Here is a 22,303-nt window from a genome sequence, read left to right as displayed (position 1 = left end):
CACTCAACAAACTCGTAACCAGAGTGCACAGTTTAATTTAAAAAACACCCTACCACAACTAGATTTTCAAACGCATTGTACAATAAAATGCGTCACAAAATAGGTCACATACATGGTGAGTCTATAACATCACATAGATAAAAGAAGGCCACTCTTACGTTACCAGGAAAACACAACAAAAGTACAAGGCCCAAACTTCCATTGTAGTGATTTCTTAGCTGCAGGTCTAGTTGTCAGATCGACACACAGGCTCCCTCATGGCTGTTATACACCAACACCACGCCCAATCAGCGCATCACCCACTACACACGTGTCCCTATCTATAAAAAAGACGGAGCGCACGTGTTGTACGCCATTTTAAAGTCGTTTCCAAAGCACCGAGCAAAGGGCCCACTACCACATGAGTGGCCTCTTTGGTTGGTCACTGAGTTACTGGTGCCCCAAGCACTGAGCGGATGAAGAACCTGCAATGATGATGATGATGTTGGGAGCATAAGTATGTAGTAAGCCATAGAGGTATCAAGACTCGGCAACACGTACGAGACTTCTTTGTTGAAGATCGTGACTGCATCATGAAGAAACTTGTTTCCACAAAAGGTGAGCAGTGACACCTGAGGACGCATCAGAAGGAGTCAAAGGGTTGGTTGTAGCTGACTACATACGAAAATGCAACTTAATATTTTAGACAAACGCACTCCTATATAATGTATTAATTTACATATTTTTTTTTCCCAATAGCAGTAACATTTTTATAATCGCTGAAATGTCCGGAATATATTCACCCAACTTAGTTTACGATGACTAATCAAAATGTCCTTTTGTTTCCTTCAGCAAACATCCTTCAGAAGCAACCACGGCCTATCAAGCAACAGCAATGGGATTGCCTGCAACATATTGAATATACTTTGACGTATAGAAGCAGAGTTCAAGTCGAGTGGTGAACTCCATTGACCGCACTGTTTATACAAGGTAAGCACAGCAGCCTACATATACAATGCCATCATAGCAATGCATTAGAAATAAATTGGCATATTTACAGTGCCGTTATGCCACTTTTGCGTCAGTAACGCAGTAGGCACTTCCATATAGACACCACTTGAACGTGGCACTATAACAAGTAAAATGTTACAGGTACACTGCACTCGTAAAACTATAGTGTTACTTTTATTTGTGAAAGGAGAGAGGGCCATATTATCAATCATTGGCGACAAAATTATCACCACTTTATCGGCAGGAAAGCACCGCTAAAGTGGCGCTAATGGGTTTGATAATATGCTCCATGGAATTCCAATCGAAGCTCATGTTAGATGAGAAGGACATCTACCATGAGCTTCGATTGGAATTCCATAGAGCATATTATCAAACCCAATATCGCCACTTTAGCAGCACTTTCCTGCCGATAAAGTGGCGATAATTAAGTCGCCCAGGCTTGATAATATGGCCCAGAGTGCGCAGTGTACAGCAGCTTCTCTGTAAAATCAGATACGTTACAACAGTCTGTCAAACAGATCCACAACCTTATTACGCTGCTTTTGAGTCACTTTTAACATGGGTAAAGTGACGTACAAAGCTTGTAAATCTACATCTGACTTTTCAAGAAAAAATCTCAACTCCAGACTCTGCGACACAGTTTTAATGTTGTTTTCTCTGTCTTTCTCTCTCTCACTCTCTGTGACATCATTTCTCTTCCTCTCTTAAACTTATAGACACTGCTGTCCACTTCGACGTGTAGAAGAATTGTTCAAAAGAAGTTGTGAATTCAACTGCCTGAAATGTTTGGCCGCAAGGTTTATGCAATGGTAAGCACAGAGGACTAGATCTACAAAGCCTTCATAGCAATGCATTAGAAATAAGTTTGCATAAAGGGTGTCAGTAACGCAGTAGCCACTTCCATATAGATACCACTTGAACGCGGCAGTATAACAGAACTGAAATGTACGAGGCACACTGCACACGTAAAACTGTAGAGTTACCAAAACTTGTAATGCTTCAGCTCATTTACTCACATCTACATAATTCTAAGCTCTAATTTTCTTTTTTGTTTTGCAGATTACCAATCGGACATCTTTTGGAGTCCATTTAACAATTTGTTTATAATATTGTTTGTTGTTAAAGTTATTTTTCTAGTTGCTTCTAATATAGTTATAATTCAGTTTCGTTTACATTTATTGATTCAATAAAAGTTAGTAAAAAAAACTACATACTTCTTTTATTTTGTGGGGGAGGGGTATGATGGTCCACAATAAAAATAATGTTGAAATACTATAGTAAAATATTCAAGACTAGGATTGAAAACGACTGAGTTCTAAGTAACAGATATAATAAAAATAACGATGAAAAACTACTAAAATGGTGGTGGACGGAGCACATAATCAATGTTTGGTGCCTCGACAATATCAAATAAATATAGAAAAAATATGATTATTAATATAGTACAAAAGTACAGCAGCGGATGACACACACAATCCGGGAAAAGAAAGCGAACAAATTTACTACCTGAATAAAGAAACGTTTGCTTGTTGAACTTGAAGAAAAAGAAAAAAACATGGGCTTCGAAACGAGGCTGCGCATGTGTAGAGAGTACAACTGCTACACAAAAAAAGAAAGTTTTACATGCTATATTAGAAATGAAGGGGCATATTATCAACAAAAGGTGATACATTATCGCCGCTTTTATCGGCAAAAAACTGCAGATAAAGCGGCGCTAATCGGCTTGATAATAGGCCCTTGTAAATTCTCATAGCAGCCCAGGTTTTGATGTTAACCTGGGCTGCTATGGTTATTCACAAAGGCATATTATCAAGCCCATTATCGCCGCTTTATCTGCAGTTTCCTGCCGATAAAAGCGGCGATAATGTATCGCCTTTTGTTGATAATATGGCCCATTGCTCTTTTTTTTTACCAGTACACTTAGGTGCATAATATCAAGGACCTGTGTTAAAATTATCGCCGTTTTATTGGCAGGAAACTGCAGATAAAACGGCGATAATGAGCTTGATAATACAGCCTTGTTATTTCCCATAGAAGCCCATGTTAACACCAGAACATCGGCTTCTATGGGAATTAACAAGGACGTATTATCAAGCCCACCCTCCCAACATTATTAAAAAACCCCAGACAGTGCAGGTACTCGGAGCTGGAAGGTCATTTTACATATTACTGTCCTAGAAAGGTGGCGTTCCCCGCGACGTGTATGAGGAGAGAGAGAGAGCTCAAAACATATATTTTTTTTAAAAGACTGAGGTGTGCCGCTCCCGGAGACTGCGGGGAGTAGGGTCGTAACCCCCGCATACTTTAAAATAAAACCAGAGGAGTGCCGTTCTCCAGTGCTCGGGGCACCTTACATGCCCCCATTATGCAAAAAAATTGCCCCCGTAATTTGCACCCCCGGGACCTAATGAATAAAACAGACTTCTAGTTTTTTTTCACCTTTTCCACCGCTTACAAGTACTGCTCGAGTACCCCGCCATTTTTTATTTAAAAAAACAACAAAAATTTAGCCTAAAGATCCATGTACCACCCCCTGACCAAGACTATAGGGTCAGAATGTTTCTACCCTGTCCCCTTTCCTTATTTCTCAACTTTATTTCATCTGTTTTCTTGTGACTCTGCTCTCCAGTCAAACAAGATGGCTGCCAACACTTCCTGGTTTGGAGTATTGACAGCCAATCAGCATGCAGTTTATAATTGTACGTATTTCCATACGTGTACGCCACAATTTTTCTTTTTAAAAAAAAGAAATAAAAAATAGAGCCTACACATCCATGTACGACCCCCTGAGCAAGCCTAGAGGTTCAGAATGTTTCTAGCCTGCCCCCTTCCCTTATTTCTCAACTTGGTTTTCCTCTTTTCTTGTGACTCGGTTCTACTGAGGCACAAGATGGCCGCAAACACTTCCTGGTTTCGAATGTTGACAGACAGTTCACAGCCAATCAGCATGCAACTGGCGCTCATACTTGGAACGGATTTCCGTACGCGTGCTGCACTCCGTCTCTAGATACTGCTATGATTTTACTTGTAATTTCTCAGACACTACTGAACGGATTTACACCATTTGACAAAAAGCACAATCTGCGAACCGAACTCTACCTCTCTGCCAAATTTGGTGTAATTCCATTCAGCCGTTCGGGCTGTAGCCCTGGCTAAATGTCCCTATAGAAAATTGGATGGGGAAAACACGTTTTGGGACCCCCCTGTTTTCTCGGGCCCCACTTGAGGAATCAACCCCAAACTTTCAGGGAAGGAGCGGAAACAAGCACGCCATTTTCTTGGATAAATTCACAAAGATTCGTTCACCGACGCCAAAGTTATTCCACTAGAATGTTGTGGATTTCCTATAGAAACTAGGTCCTAACTATAACTACCTACTGGCGACCGTAAATATATATATATATATATATAGACATGTTGCGGATTCCTCCTTGAGGGTATGGTTTAATGCTGCACTCAGAAATATACTACTTACACTGCATAGAGTCACAAAGAGCTCTGGATGTGAACATACTAAGGCTTACCCAGCTGCGATAGTGAGTTATGTGTTAGAAAGAAAGAGCAACTGATACATCTTACACATATCAGACCATGCTGTGTCTCAGCTTTGCCCTCAATTCTCTGTGTAAGGCTGGTGCAACTCAGTCTTTCCGCTATAGATAATGGCTCTACATTGTACTTGCAATCTATGCCTTCTATTGCACTAGCCCAACTTTATCTCATTATCTCAAAGTGCACAGTGGCGGCTCCTCAACTAAGGAGGAGGAGCATAGCCTCACTGCTTTGTAGTAGTGAAATAATGGAAACATATAATGTTAATAACTTGATATTATTATTATTTGTTTATTTGCTCCTGCTGTAGCAGCTTGGTGTGTGGGGTGGGGCTTCTCTTATGACAGAGGAGCAGGGGGAGAAGTTGTGGGCACTCTGTAAGTGCACATGAATGTTTGGCCGGTCGTCTCAGGCCGACCAAAGAGTCATGTGCACTCTGCATGTTCTGAACCCAGGCTTCATTACAGCCTGGGTATGGAACATGACTAGACTTCCAGTCCCAGTCTGAGCGTCAAACGAAGGTGCTCAGACCAATCACAACGCTGCATTGCAGCATTGTGATTGGCTTAGGGAGCCTGGATGTGCTTCCTGTTCCGGCCGGAGCACTGAACGATGGAGGAGAGACACGGCGAGGAGATACATTTTCTTTCTTCTTTTTTACACCCCCTTTTTCCCCTGCCCCACCACGCTGCTCTGTGCTGGCTCCCACTGAAAGTTCATCTGTTTTACATCTCTCCCTGTCTCTATTTCTTGACCTCACCCTCTGACACATTCATTTCTACCTCCTTATTCTTACTGGTATTTCTCCATCTCAAATTTAATTCTCACTGTCTCTCATAGACCCCCTTTCTTCTAGTGACACCTGTTGTATGCCTATTTCTTCTCACTGTCTCTCCTTATTTCAGTTTCTCATTTTCTCTTTGCCATACCCTCTTCCTAAATGTATTCTCACAATTTGTTTCTTGAACATATTCTTTTCCAGTGACCTTTGCTTATTGCCTTCTATCTCACTTGTAGAATAATCATTTGGGAAATGTTAGCAGTGGGAAATATTGTAAATTTTTTCAGCAAACTTTTGTTTGGATCTGTTAATACATCTGCTGTGGAGAATTTCATCCTTCTGAGTTTCATAAAATGTCGACAACTAGATAAGCATGCCATCTGTAGCATGCTTATCAAAAACAACTGCACCAGCTTCAATGCATTCAAAATGCGGCCGCCCGCATGGTGCTAGGTTTACCAAAAAGAACATCCGCTACAGCTACCTTGTCCAAGCTGCACTGGCTTCCAGTGAGAGAAAGAATCAGATTTAAGGCTCTCTGCTATGCCCATAAAATTGCACACAACAAAGGTCCCACCTATTTGAGAAATCTTCTAACTATCCACCGTCCTACCAGAAATCTCAGATCCTCGGGTATGTCACAATTCAAACTTCCCCGGATCAATAGAGCAAGACTGGGTGGTCGCTCCTTTAGTTTTCTTGGAGCAAAGCATTGGAATGCCCTCCCGGTTTATCTGAGAATGGAACCATCAGAAATCCTCTTTAGAGCTAAATTAAAGACTCATCTCTTCCCCCGTTAACATCCCCCTTCTCACTGTCTCGGTGAGCTGTAAAGAGTTTCTGTTAGCAATTAGCACGGGGATACACAGTTGTGCAGCCATGCGCTTTACAAAATGCTTTATTATTATTATTATTACTATACTATAAGGCTAGAATATTATGGCAAACTGTTTATTCCTCTTAGTCTCACTCTTAGTCTTTGCTTTATCACCCTCCACATCTATTCCTCTCTTACACTATTTATCTGTCTATACGTTTATCCCTGTTTTGTTGAGGATTTTGAAAACTGTGCATTGCTCCTCTCATTGTTCCTCTCTGTTTCATCAATCTTTCTTTAAATGCTATTCTGTGCACTTTTGAGGAAAGAGATTTGAATTCTAAACTTGGTGGGCCTACTCTTTAACACTCTTAAGATATATGAATGACTTCATCCTCCTAGTCCTCAGGTCCCTAGGCTGTCCAAATTGTGAGTGCCAGGAAACAGAAATTAGGCATTATGCCAACAATGAGAAATTACCAACGTTTGAGTCGAGTACCCACAGATATTTTACTTGACTGTATCTGCTGGTTGTAAATCTCTGAGTTCCACCTTTCTGCATGACCAGAATTGGAATATTTAACTTACCTGTAAGTTCCCAGTATGTGGTACAGACGGTACCTAAGTCATGTAAGTTACTAGTGGCCTGCAGCACCCTTTGTTCCACTTAGTGCACTGCCAGTGCAAAAATGCTTTCAGGCCTACTATTCAACTTGTCAAAATAACCCCTTTTGACAGGTAAAAGCCTTCCTTTTAAATATAAATGTGTCACCGCCAAGTAGGGCTTGTTGCTATAAGGCAGAGCGCATGATATTTAAAAGGGTGACATATGAAAGTTTCATGCTACACTTGACCGTCCTTACAGTGTAACAGCCATTTTCACTGTAGCAATCCTGGCTGTTTCATAGGAAGCACTGAGGTGCAAAATTAAATATGATAATCATATCTCTGGTTAGGAAATACAACATATTTAATTTTTGGACTTTTGGAAATGTTTATTAACACCTTCGCTGCTGTGACTTTTCCCCTCCTGTGCTGAAATTGCTTGAATACAATAGTTTCATGACGAGCTCAGCTCGTCATAAGCACAGCTCAACTGTGCCTCATGACGAACTCAGCTCGTCATGAGCATCGAAAGGGTTAAAAGCTCAATTCATTGGTGAAGTTGAATTTCTAATACATATTTTAGTAATGGTACTGTTGAAAAGTTATCTTTTCCCTGCCTAAAGCCTCTGGAGGACCATTTGCATCAGCCCCCAACTGACACCTATCAGTTTAATAGATCCCATGATGTCGTGTGGAAACTGCCACCAGTGCATGACAAGTGCCTTGGGTGTGGAAGGTGTGTCTGTTTTCTGGCAGCATGACCATCTGGGCTGTGCCCAGGAACTTGAATAACTTCAAAGAGGCCTAGCCCTGTCACAGGAAATGTTAGTTAAAATCTGGGCAGGGCCCTCCTTTGTTTTCTTATTTAGGCAAGCACCAGTACCAGTGGGAAAGAACTGCCCCCAATACCGTTTTGGAGTGACCACAGGGGATAGGTTGATCATTTCCATGGGCACACCTCTGGGGTGGACAGAAGAGCCCTGTACAGGGTAAGAATGATTCTTGGTCTTCGGTAGTGAGATGCACTGTGGTGTTGCCTGCGTCAAGGTAAATAATAAATACCTCAAAAGTAGGTAGGATTATCCCTGAAAACGATTGCAAATGGTTAGAGAGGAGCCAGGAGTCACCCCACCTACGGGCTGGAGGCAGGCACAAATAAGGCACCCACAGTACCCTCGTCAAAACACTTTCTAGACCTGAGAAAAAACAGAAGAGGATAGAACCCGCTAGCTATAACCTGACAAGTGCCGAGAAGATGGGACCTGCTCCCCCTCTTGTACTCAAAACAAAGAAGTCAACTCCAAGAGTCAAAAGGATGTCCTCCAGTTCAAGCTACAGGATTACAACAAGCTGCAACAACAAGCTGCAAGAGATTTTTTCCTGCAGCTGCCCAGCTTAGTAGTTCCAAGTGGATCTCCCCTAGATCTCCCCTAGACCTAACTGCTGGACACCACTGGAGTGAGTCTTGACCCCTCAAGTACTGTCCACAAGGTACTGGACCCTTGGCTGGTGTCAAAGTGTACTTCTAACATTTTCTGAAACCTGGGACTTGGAAACCTTTTAGTTTCAAGCACCTTGACAGGCACAAACATATCAAGGCAATTCGACGAAGGTGCATTGCCTGTGGGCCAAGATCCAGGCTTTTCTGCAGCAGTATATCTGATTCAGTTGGCGCTCATCAAAAAAGTATCTTGCCTTGTGGAGACCTCTTTGGCTGCAGCCTGCAGCCTTTCCCCACTGAAAGAATACAATCCCCAAAAGAATGGCTAAGTCTGGATGCACAAATCTTCTGTGTGCGAAGACGCCAAAAGTATCCGTTTGGCAAGGGATGTTACTTGGGTGCAAAATTCTGATTTCTCCACTGGGAGCTCTCTTGCCAAAAGTCAGCAGCTTCAAAGCCAACTTTGTGGAGCTCTCTTCAGCCACAGTCTGATGCGTTGTCCAGTTGAGGATATTTTACTTCAACTTCAAGAGTGTAGGAGCCATATATACCTACAACTTGTCACAAAATATTGGTCTAAATTTGCGTCTGTTATACTAATTTTCTTACTGACCAATGTTCTAATAGGTCAGTTTATAAATGACTGATTCTTAGTGGTTCACGCTTTGACCTACCTCATGAATATTAATGAGGTGGATCCCAAATTGTGACCCACTAGGACTCACAGCCATCACAGTGGTTGTGGTCTGCTGAGGTCAGCAGGTCACCATGTCTGTGCTTGCTTCCCAATAAAACCTTTTTTTTTATTTAGATGTAATCTATTTTCCTTAAGGGCAACTCCCCAGAGGTTATTTGTTGAAACTACGTCACATTCCCGAATCACCCTTCATTGAAGAACATATACTTGGAGGCGTTTGCCATAATGCCGGATTTTGTGGATTTTGGTTCAAATGCACAAAAGCCCTTTGAGAGAGAATGTCAGCATTAAATACAATTTAAAAAAATAAAGAAATCAATGTAAGATATATTGCAGTAACAGCTTAATTAGTATTTTCCAATAATATTTGGTAGCCAAATACATGGAAGTTATATGCAGATCTAACATAAATAGCCTCTCTGATTACGCTTCTGTGAAAAAACACCCCTGAATATCTATCAGTGTTCAGTTGTAGCCATGGGCTAGAATTTTGCCCCACTGTAAAATAAAAACAGGGTGAGATTTGGATATAGCTTGATTGACTTATTTTAGTAAGTTGAACCACCGTGACTGATTTCTCTACTGATAGTTAAAAGGTTTACAGAAAAAACATTTTTGACAATTTCTTCCAGGTAGAGTTCTCATGTGGCTGAGCTACCTTATAGGTATGTTCTGGGCATTATGAGGTCTTGAGTCAGCTGGTGCTAGCCTTGTGTTAAAGCGATATGAGCACATTGGTAAATGGTGTTTGGGAAGAGGGTTGTTTGGGCAGCATCAGAGGCCGACTGTCACATTTTGGAGGATGTCTGAGAGGCTATTTTCGCAATGAAATTGTGAATTGTCTGAGATACGTTTTGATCATGCTTTCAGCGCTGCGCCAGATTCCCCACACAACTAGAATTTCTAATGGATAATAATAATATTAATAATAATAATAATAATAATAATAATAATAATAATAATAATGAGAAGAAGAAGAAGAAGAAGAAGAAGAAGAAGAAGAAGAAGAAGAAGAAGAAGAAGAAGAAGAAGAAGAAGAAGAAGAAGTAAAAGAAGAAGAAAAATACTATGATGCTGGAAACTTCTTGAGCTGTTTTTTGGAGATAAAAGAGAAGAAGAGTGAGGTGGTAGTGCTTAGACATGTTCTACTGCTTCTTTGATCATCAATATGAGGATCAATGTTACATCACGTCCTTCCATTCCCATTTTTCCTGTTTTTAAGTGTTTAAACTTTGTACGACTTAATGCACATTATTGTTTGGATTTAAAAATGTACACTATCGTTTTAATTTGAACCAGTTAATGTACAATATGTTTTCATCTGAGAAAGTTGAATTAAAGTAGGCATCATGAGTAAACTAGACTGTGTTTGGATAGCAAACACCCCTAAAAGCATCACAATTTTTATAAAAGGAGGCTTAATGGGTGAATGAGCCACCTCACTATGCAAGTTGGAATTCTTGGAGCTCCTTAATGACTGTAGGATTCAAAACCGAGGTTTCTTGGATACACCATATCTAAATTTCAAAACAAACAACATATCCTAACTATCATACATAATGTTATTTCATCCCTGACTCTTTCCAAGCGAGCACATCAAGGGTGATGCGAATAGAGAAGTATATTATGATGCTCTATAGAAAACTTTCATATCCTGGCTTGTAGGAGAAAACATTTTTTTCTGGAGCAATTGCAGTGGCAATCCAGCATCAATTTTGTTTGAGGGTGCTATCTAAAAGACCATGAACTATTTAGACACATTTAAAATTCAATTCAATACATTCAGGGACCTATTTATGAGAGAAGTTGTGTTGCTCTTACATCACCCAACGTGGTGCAAGAGCCTGTCGTGTTCTAATCTAGGACCCCGATCAATACTGTGACCTTATGCCCCTATACGGCTATAATCCATTCATACCCCTATAATGGCATAAACGATCAGAGCCATATTTCAGCCATAGTTCTGAAACTCGCCTCTGCAGCTCATTACAGTAGATGACAAGCAGAAGCCACTATCTTAGATTCCTAGATTACACTCCGAGTTCTTCAACAAGATAAAACTCAGCAACCTGGGAATGCCCCGCTTGTTATGTTTTGATTAGTAATAGAACTCTAATGAGCACTGAAAGGACGATCACTTCCTAGTGACATCTTTATTGACATCTTATGTCCAAAAACTTACGTCAAACAAGGCACTTTTCAGGTATAAATATTACCAACGTTGCCTTAAGCAAACGCGGCGACATCGATGATAGCGATGGTGTGGTGAACACAGGAGCAGAACAGCTGTCCCTTGCAGAGCCCAGCAGATGCAAGCAGCCCACGGACTCTGCCCCTCCTCCTCCTTGACGCGCTGAGAGAGACGCTGTCTTTTCTCCTGCCGAGAAAATCCAGCTCCGGCGTTTCCAGCCCACTCTTGCGAGTGACTTGGATATCGAGTCCTGGAAGGAGATACAAGACCTCCAACATTCTATTCCAGAGGTATGGTGTTGACTTAACCCTTAGAGAGAATTCTTGAAGCAAACCTTGGCAAAACCATCTTAACTAAAACTTCTACTTACTTACTCCCTCCCACGTATTAGGCTTAGGTCAGGTACACTGGGGTAGGCGTAGTTAGAAGCACCAGTTGAGTACGTTAGCTAAATGTATATATGAATGTATATATTTTATTCATTTTAACCATTGTATGGCTAAGAAACCATATAAATGCTTTTACAGTATTATTTCGCAGTCCTCTTTTTACTGTATGCACTTTTTATAATAACTAGTCTTGCAATTGTGGCAATTCATTTCTCTTGCATGAGAAGAAAGACTGTTCAATAAATAATACCTTTTATTGAAAACGCCTGTCTCTCTATTCTCTGCATCTTGGTGAAAGTAATCTGCACAACTGACTGAGTAAAATAACTGTCTATTGTTTCACACGACTCTAGAGATTGACTCTTATTCTAAGGAGCAAAGTTGTCATGTTTATGCGGTTGTTGGAAAACTGAATCCCTTCTTGTCTGTACCAGGGAAGCTGATCACTTCCCATTCAGTCAAGAAAGTTTCCAGTGACCTCTGAGCTAGTTGGTAACAAACCTAATTAACTTTAGCATAGTCAGTAGAGACCTGGAAGACCGCACTTCTACGTCTATACTACTGTTTATGTTATTCCAATGCGCAGGGCCTATAGGGAAAATAGGAACTACACTACATTGGGCCCAACGTTTGGTAAGGCGATAAAACTAATGCAAGACGTTAGAGTAACTCAGTTGTGCATTTTTCACACAGACCCTTTCTCCCGTAAATACTCCAATAGACGTCTGGAGTGGGTGAAAGGTTAAAATCCGCCCGAACTTAGTAGGAAGAGATTCCTATGTAAAGCTCTGGTTTATTCAACGTTGAAGGATACAGTGTTCCAAAATATTGTGCACCTAATCTTTGTCTCCTTGGAGACCTGCTTTGCAAAAACCTTTCTGACAATAAAATGTCAGACACTGAAAACGGAACCATTGATGCCGCAGTAAATACGACTCAGCAGGGTCCCGATGGTACAGGGACTACTGAACCGGGTGCGATAATCATCCCGGTCAACATAAGAAAAACTATAACTTCAAAACTTATAGAAAATGGATTGACCACACAAGGTGGCACAGTCGTCTTCGTGATAGAGGCACACGTATATTCGCAGACAGAGGTATTCTATTCTTGGATAAAATTTCCAGCGGCAAACACCGCAACACACGAGTTCCACTATTACAAAATTGGGGATCCACCGGAAGAGTACGCTCCTTTCGAGGAGATTGAAATCCCATTAAAATACCAAGAGCACCTGCTCTGGTTTAAAGGTGCCCTAAGACATAATGATCATATAACCAGGCTCGGTCCACTGGGTAGACCAGGAGCAGCGTGGCCGGTACTAGCCAGCTACACACCACATCCGGACATTGTAAAAATGTCGAAAGAGGAGCTGTTAATACAGCTAAAAACCTTAATTAAAATACATAGACAATTAGTCCAATATGTAATGCGGACTGCAACTGTCCAAACAGCTGTTAATGTTCCACAGCTGACCCCTCATCAGGGGAACACAAATAAAATTACACCACAGAACATACAATCATGTCTTGGTAAAACACCCATAAAACGGGAACAAATTCCTTTCTGGTTAGCGCAGAAAATTACTCAAATAGAGGCAGTATTTCCGAATACTACTCCTATTGAGAAACACAGAATTGTGACCATCTGCCTTCCAATGGGAGTCGCACCACACGTGGAGGACTGTGACACTTGGGGTACAGTCTTTGCTTCCATTTACACAAAAACACATGGTGTTCCGTCCATGGCGGTAATACCAGATGTGCTAAAACAGATTCAGAATGAATACGGTCCAGAACCTGCTTTAACTCTTGGTATGAAACTACTGAAAGACTTCAAGCAGGTCTCGGCTATATTACTAGCCAACATAAAAGGAGAAGCAGCATCTGTGGCGATCGGCCAGAAATTGAAAGAAACAGATATAACAGATCAACCAATTGAGCTTGCCAGAATTATAGAAAAATGTTATGAAGAACTAGGTAGAGACAGCTTGGGTGGAAAACCAGTAAAGCCCCAACTGCTCGAAAATGCTGAAAAATTATTTATTAAAAATAATTCAAACACTCCTAAAAAGAGCTGGGATGGAAATAAACAATCCACTCCCAAGGAAAAGTTTTCCAGTCCAGAGGAAGGTCTCCTCGACGGAGGGAAAGAACTCCGACTCGAGAACACCAGTTTCCCCAGAGGGAGCCCTCTGAGAAAAGATATAACCTTAGAAATAGGGATAATTTGAAGAAGCCTGACAGATATCAAAGTATTGATACACGTCTCTCTCGATCTTTTTCTCAGAAATCGGAAAGAAGAGGACGGTCAGACCCAGGAGAGCACACCAAGTCCAAAGACAAGGAACCTGCTCAAAGTAAAAAGTTACAATTTCCAAGAAAGAAAGTAGCCAGTATTAGAGTGATCGAACATGCCGAGAATACTGAGGACACTGTTGAAAAACGGGGAGTGGGCACAGACAATGCTAGACAGTGCAGCAGAAATCAGTATAGCTCGCAATATCCTGATGAGCCATCTGGAGACAGTGGACACGAATGAATACATTCAAGTAGAAACTGCCGACACCAGAGTTAGCGAACCTCATAAGATATACGAAATAACATTGCATATAGAGGGAGATAAGACTAGGAAAATAAGGGGTCTATTTTGGGATAAACTCTCAAAAGGCTATGACATCCTGTTAGCTGAAAAAGACTGGCCCCCAGAGTTTGTCAGGGAGTGCCCTCGTGGCAAAGAAATGATTATGCCTGCCTTCTCGAATAACATTCCGATTCACACTAAATATATATATGCAAGGAAATGGGCAGTAGCCCAGGCACCAGCATTATATAAAAATCATGTAGGATGGGATGAGGACTCTCCTCCTCACAAAATCCAGTTAAAAAGTCAACCGACTGCACAAAGGCAGTATCCCATTAAGCAAGAAGCTAAAAAACAAGTCAGGGAGATTTTAGATCAACTTGAATACCAGGGGGTGATCGAAACATGCACCTTTCAAATGAACAATCCTTTGTTTCCTGTCTCCAAACCAGACATTTCATATCGGCTAGTTTTGGACTACAGACACCTTAACACATGTTGCAAAACATTTGCAGTACAAAATTCGCATAGTGCTGCACTAATGAATAACATAGTTCGGAAAAAATATAAAACGACATTAGACATATCTAATGGTTTCTTTTGTCAAAATATTGCACCAGAAAGCAGATACTTGACCGCTTTCTCAGTAATGGGGTCTCAGAAAAATTTCTGTAGGCTCTCACAGGGATTCAAGAACAGCCCAGTACTATTCTCAGCCAGAGTAACAGAGTTACTACAAATGTATGATGATGAGGCATTATCTTATGTCGATGACATCTATCTAACAGACGACGACTTGGATACTCACTTGAAAAGAGTGAACACCATTATACTTGGGTTCGCAACAGAGGGTTACAAATTCAACTTTAAAAAGTCTAGAATTGCCCATCTGACAGTATTATTTTTAGGATACGAATTATCAAGTGAAGGAAAAAGCCTAGCGGACAACTTCTTAGAGAAGTGCACTGTACTTCAAGCACCGAAAACGCTGAGGAACTTACAATCGATTCTCGGCTTCCTGAATTTCGGTAGAACTTACATTCTAAATTATGCGGAGAGGGTTAAACCTCTCGACGAATTAATTAAACCTGATTTTAAATCAATCAACTGGACTCAAAAACACACAGAAATTTTGAGATCACTGCAAACAGACATGTTAGCAAAAACAAAATTAAAAACACGTGATAACACACACAACCTTGTAATCCGAGTCATCCCAGGAAGATGCGGGTTCAAATACCTGACCTCTAATGAGGGAGAAAAGGGGGACCAATAGATTACAAATCTCACTTGTACACACAAGCAGAAAAAACATTCCGTCTCAAAGAAAATACTGTAAAAGCAGTACAAATTGCAATAACTAATGAACGAGAGCTAGCACATGGCAAAAGGATCAATGTCCTCACAGCGGAATCCGCCTTCGAGGCGCTATTCAGCCCAGTAAACCTATCTACAGTGTCACTGGATCCGAAATGGATACAGTGGGAAAATTCTCTTGCTGCGGACGACGTGAAATACTATTTTGCTCCGCAATTCGAAAAACGGAATGATTTGACTTATGAAGAAGAATATCCTCTGCCAATCGAACTTCTGCCTCTCCCACAGTATGCCTGTATAATCTATACAGACAGATTTGTACAGCACTACAACGTAGAAAACAAATCCTACGATGCCGCCTGTGCAATTGTTAAAGGTCGCTGGCTGTGCGGTAAAATCAGTCCGAAAATAACAAAAACTGAATCAGTTAGAAACTGTTCGGCTCAGAGAGCTGAAATTAGATCTTTAAAGATGGCGCTTGAAAATGCAGAATGTGAATTCCCGACACTAATCGTGTGCGATTCGCATTTTTGCATCAAGTCTTACAATAATAAGGTACAGAGCTGGATTCAAAATGATTACAAAGATGACACAGGTGCCACAATCAAGCATAAAATGCTTTGGAAACAGGTAGTTCTTTTACAGAAAGAAGTACAAAAGACTCACGTGATACACACTCTGAGTCATCAACGTGATGGCGTTCACGTTGCAGGGAATTCATTGGCTAATACAGCCACAGCAGAAACAACTAAACCGGCTTCCGTAGCCACAAAAAAGCGTTCATAAAAATACATAGACGGGGAAACCATGCTGGCAGTAAAAACGTCCTTAAAAGGCGACTGTGCAGCACTGTATATATATCAATAAGGACTAGCTAGTTAAAGAAGATTAGGAGACTCAGGTACGTCAATAAATAAGGAAAAGCACTGTTTTCCTTATAAAGCCCTCACCCACCTACCTAGTCGGTGGCATGCTTCATCATCGGGCCCACCACAGTGGCACCGAATGTGCCCCAGGTGTGCTTCAACGCCAGGTGACTGCCGAGCTGGTATGTTGCTGAGTGTGCAGTGAAAAGGGTGAGAAAGTGAAGTTTAAAAGCTATACAGTAGGTCCCAGCACCCGAGGGTTACTTATATTTAATGAACTGGGCCTCTGTTAGCGGATAAAAAGGCAAGAAGATGTAGATTGGAGTGCTAGTTATGACCTCCAACGTCTGGTGTGGTCTACATGTTTCAGCCAGTGCCTTGTAGATGTTAAGCTGGCTTTCCTCAGGACCATTGGGATATGTGAAAAAGTGCAGATTAAATAATAATAATAAATTTAAATTTAAGTGATTGTGTGGTATTTTGGCTATGTGTAGCGCACACTAAGGCGCTATAACTGTTAGAGGGGCATTCCCTCAAGCTTGACTACAGATAACACATAGGACAAAGACAAGACGTACATGGTAGAGTCATATTAGTTTGGTATATTGTTATACCACAAAATGCCGACTTGTAAGGTGGTGTGCGACCTATAACCGGCTATAGTGAGTTCATGCCATGTGCATGAAGCTGGTGAGGATTTTAATGAAACCGTTAGTGTTTGGTGGTGGGCTAGAGAGCGTATTTACAAGGTGAGGTACAGGTAAGTATAATACTAAGTCCTCACTCTGTTTTATCTTGTAAAAAGCTTCAAGGGTCGCCTGGCAGAGAAAGAGACCCTGTTGGGATAATAGATTGTTCAAAATATGTCCAACCTGTAGGGAGAAAGAGTGGTGGCTTACCCCATTTGTAGCTGTAGCAGTTCTATTTTACTCATGAGTATTTCGGTCTGGTTCCTCCTTGGACCTATTCGTCCTTCTGCGGCGCCCGTTATGAGGGAAGAGTGCTGCCCAGTCTCTTATTTGTACTTCCTAATTGATTGTTTTTACCTGTGTAAGGTAGAAAGAGAGGGAGGGGTGCGCGCTAATCGCCATGTCATTGTTGCCCTGTTCGCTCATGCCCTGGGGAGTAGTGCGCGATTTGCGCATGCGCGGCTGTGTATCGCATGCGTATTGATGCAGACTCGGGTACTGAGTGTTGGCAAAGGTGTGCACATGCGCGGATGTGTAGCGCATGCGTATTGATGCCAAATGAGGTCTACGTGTTGGCAGGGGTGTGGGCAGGTGGATCACGATTTGCTTTATTGTCATGAATTATGACAGGGGTTTCATATCATGGTGAATTATCAACATGACGGGGGCAACATATCAGTAGCCAGACACTGGGGTAGAGATGGGATTAAAAAGGTGGTTAGTAAACCCGGCATGTAATTAGTCAAACACGGGGGTAGAGATGGCTACTCATGAGTGCACAGAGTGCACCTGGGACATACAGTAGGGGGCACCCATAAGTGCTGCTCCTATTAGGGAAGAAGGGAGCAAAGACTGGGACGCTCATGCAGAGATGTCCTGGCACAGATATCACTGCAGTGTAGAGATTTCGTACTTCAGAGAGGGGTTACACAGCTGTGTCCTGGCACAGATATCACTGCAGTGTAGATTATTTTGTACTTCAGAAAGGGGTTACACAGCTAGAGAGTTCCATGGTATGGCGTCGTTGAGGCAATGGATATGTGTGGATAAGCGATATATTCAACGTTGTTCCTTTTGTAGGAGAAGTTTTTCATTGATGGTATTATCAAATTTTTCTATGACAGTCCAGGAGAAGTCATTGGGGGTGTGATTGTGAGTTAGAAAGTGGTCTGTAAGCTTGCTAATATTTTTTCCACACCTTATCGTACTCCTGTGCTCTGTCATTCTTGTCCGGACTTTCCGGGTGGTCATACCAATGTATCTTAGACCACATCGGCAGGTTACAAGTACACCAAGTTTGTAGAGTTGCAGTTCGTGAACTGCTGCTGTGTCCAGGTTTTTCCTGGTTCTAGGTTCAGTGTTTTGGAAGGCGATGTCAGGTGGCACACATTGCAATTATTGCAGGGTTGGTGGCTGGTGATTTTAGGTAGGCCCCATACGTTAAGAATGGTGTTGTCACTACTACGTGTAGTGGGCCGGGGTCTGGTGTTCACTAGTTGGTCTTTAAGGTTGGTTGCTCTTTTGTAGGCAAAACGTGGTTTGTCCTATTTCCTTGTGCCGGAGTTGATGATCTTCCAATTTCGTTGTATGATGTTGGCTACCTGGTTGGACGCCGTGTTGTAAGTAGTAACACAGGTCAGGGTAGGTTCTTCCTGTGGTTTCTCAAAAGTTTCCAAGAGTGCCTCTCTGTTCTGGTTCCTTGCTCTTTTACAAGTTTTGTTTATTATCTTCGAGGGGTAGCCACGGTCCTTGAGCTTGTGTATCAGGTCATTAGATTGCAGTTTGTAGTCCTGGATGTTGGTGCAATTACGTCTAATGCGTAAGAATTGCCCGTAAGGTAAGTTTTCCCTCAGGTGTCGGGGGTGAAAACTGTCAAACCTTAGTAGGGAGTTCCTTGCTGTTGGCTTGTAGAAAGTGGTAGTAGTGAGACTTCCATTCTCTGGTTTGATATTCAGGTCAAGGAAAGCTAGTTCGGTGGAACTGCTGGTACTTGTAAAGCGTAAGTAGGAATCTTGGTGGTTGATCCAGAGCATGAAATTGTCCAGTTGATCTTGGTTGCCTTCCCATATCAGGAGGATGTCATCAATATATCGACGCCACATTTTTATATTGGCGGAATAAGGATTGGTGGGTTGTTGTATGTAGGTGTGTTCAAAATGTGGCACGTACAAGCCTGCCACGCTAGGGGCAAAAACGCTGCCCATGGATGTTCCATTGGTCTGCAGGTAGCAGGATCCTTCTTATTCGAAGTAGTTCTCTTTGAGGGCCAGGGTAGCGCAGTCCAAAATGAAATTGCAGGGTGTTGTATTCCCAGGGGCTTGCCATTAGGACATCGTGTAGTACCTTTAGTGTTGCGTCCTGTGGTGAGCTGGTATATAGGCTCTCAATGTCTAATCCTACTAGTAATTCAGAGGTAGGGTCGAAGTTGATGTCTTGGATTACACTCAAGAGATGTTTGGTATCCTTGATGTAGGAAGGAGTTTTTTGAACTAAAGGATTGAGGAAGAAGTCACAGAAACGCGACAGGGGTTCTAATAGTGACTTTATTCCAGACACAATGGGTCTGCCGGGTGGTGGGGTGATACCCTTGTGTATTTTGGGGACTGTATAAAAATATGGGGTCTTTGCATCTTTAGGACATAAATAATCCGCCTCTTGTTTAGAGATCTTTTCCGTGTCTTTGGCATTTTTGACCAGGAGATTGATGGTGTTTTGTAGTTGTTCAGTTGGGTCCTTGTTGAGGCGTTTGTAATTCCTAGTGTCACTTAGGAGCCTCTTGCACTCTTGGTCATAGTCAGTTTTGTTCATGAGGACTATGTCGCCCCCTTTGTCTGCGGGTTTGATGATGAGGGTTGGCTCATTTTGAAGACGTTGAATGGTGCTCCTGTCTTTGTTAGACAGGTTGTTGAATGTCTCCTTGTATTGAAGTTGTTCCACTTCTGTGTATACTGCCTGTTCAAATGTCAGGATTTCAACCGGAATGCTTCCCGGTGGAGGGATAAAGGTGGATTTTAGTCTAAGGCCTGTTTCATTAGGGGTGTCCTCCCTGTCGTTGTTGATGTTGTCTTTTTTCTCAAAAAATGCTTTTAGTTTGAGTTTCCTGAAGAACTCAGCGAGTTCTACATGTAATCTGAACGAGTCCAGTCTGGTAGTGGGGACGAACGAGAGGCCTTTGATGAGTACTTCTGTTTCCTCCGTGGTTAGTTGTGTATCTGACAGTTTGAATACAAGTGGACATGGGGGTCTTATTTGCTTGTTCCCGGTTGTTCCCTTGTATTGTTTCTGGTATTAGAGCTCACTGGTTCTTCTTCCGGTGCCCATTAAACATGCCCCGGGTTCCGCCTTTTCCCCCGTCCTCTCCTGCCCTGGGATAAAAAAGGATATTGTTGATTCTGGTTTCCTTGAAAAAAGGGCATGTTTCCTGGAGGGTACATTTGGGGGTAACCAAAATATGGAGGTGGTAGGTGGCCGAAGTCGGGTGGTGGTGGGCCAAAGTTATGGTTTTGGGGGCCTTGCCATTGTTGTTGCCAGTGTTGTCCTCGTCGGCCCCTGCCTCTGGATTTATTCGATCCTGAGCTTGAGTTGCGTGAGGTGCTTGAGATGGAGCTATTATCAGAATTCTCAGAGGATTTCTTGGGAGGGGTGTAATCGTCATCTGCGTACTGGTAGGTCTTGGAGTAGCTGAATCTTTTCAGATCCTTCTCAAATTTTTTGATTTTGGTCTGCGATAGGTAGTCTTTATATTCGGCTATTTCACGATTTTGGTCATCAAGTTTTTTCCTAAAACCCGTCAGGGTAGTTTTGAAGTGTGACTCTGTTGCTTGGATCTCTATCATGATGGCATCTGATAGGGGTTTCGCAGTTTTTCTAATGAGGACTAACCAGTCCCTGGTGCAGTGCCAGGCGATCTGGGCCACATCTTTGCGGAATGCTGCATCATCCAGGAAAATCCTGGGGGCGTTCGTGACCAAAAGGCCAGTATGCTTGATTCCAGTCTGGGAAAGACATGGCTTGGTAGTTCGGACTGGACTGTTCCCATGGGGCACAGGGTCAGAGCTGATTTGCATATAGCCAGTGTCTAACCCAGGGTGGTGTGGAGTGCAAAAAAACGATGGATTTAGGCCCAGATCCTTGTACTGGGGTGAATGTATGACATTGTTCTACATTCTGTCCATCAACTGTGTTTTTTGCAATGTTCACCCGAGTGTGCTGCGTATACTCAGACGTGAGTCCCAGGCTCTCCACACCACTGGAGTCAAGCTATCCAGGCTGAATGAAGGCTGATAGCCAGAAACCGGTCCTTGGATGCTTGATTCCGGTCTGGGAAAGACATGGCTTGGTAGTTCGGACTGGACTGTTCCCATGGGGCACAGGGTCAGAGCTGATTTGCATATAGCCATTGTCTAACCCAGGGTGGTGTGGAGTGCAAAAAAACAATGGATTTAGGCCCAGATCCTTGTACTGGGGTGAATGTATGACATTGTTCTACATTCTGTCCATCAACTGTGTTTTTTGCAAAAGGCCAGTGTGCAGCACTACCCGTGAACTATCCACTCAATTATGCATACGTAATAGATGCAAACTCCGTTCCTTTTGCTCAAATCCCTGGAGTGGGGGATAGGGTAATTCCAAACATGAACCGGAGAAAGTTATTAATAGCAGACGCACACATGGGCGAAGGTCCAAGGCACATACAGATGAAGGAATCTCTGACTGAATTACAATCAGTATACTGGTGGCCGGGAATGAGCCGGCACTACTATAAATATGTAAAGAACTGCCCGGACTGCGACAGAGATCGCAGCAATGAGTCAAGCGCATTAATGCCATGGTAGGCATAATGCTGTCTACATGCCATCCAGCGTCCTATTAATTATTAAGACTAAAACTCACTTAAAAAATGTGGCCCCAGCGCTCGGCTGACGCCAGAACGGTTATAAAAGATCTGCGAGTCTTTATCGGCACATACGCAATTGCCATGTTCCATTCTGACCAGGGTCCTGCTTTCAGCTCTCGAGCTTATAAGGAGGCCATGGCCAGCATGGGCATTGGGTTGCGATACTCTTGTCCATCACACCCCGAATGGAACAGTGTAGTGGAAAGAAAAAAACTGGACATAAAGCAATTTATAACAGCGAAGGTATTAGGTTCGGGTGATGGGTGGGTCAAACATTTAATAAGTGTCCAGCTCAGTCTTAACAATTTGCCAAGAAATTCTCTAAAAGGTTTCAGCCCATACGAACTATTGTTCGGAACTAGAATGCACATTCAGGACTTAGATAGTCAGGTATCAGTGGTAGAAGATAAGAATAGAGACTTTGACATCAAAGATCGTTTGGCTGTTTTACAGGAATTGAATGAAACAAGAAAACCCTTAAGCAACA

Source organism: Lissotriton vulgaris, chromosome 12, assembly GCF_964263255.1.
Source record: "Lissotriton vulgaris chromosome 12, aLisVul1.2, whole genome shotgun sequence".
Taxonomy (NCBI): domain Eukaryota; kingdom Metazoa; phylum Chordata; class Amphibia; order Caudata; family Salamandridae; genus Lissotriton; species Lissotriton vulgaris.
This window is presented reverse-complemented; position numbering follows the sequence as displayed.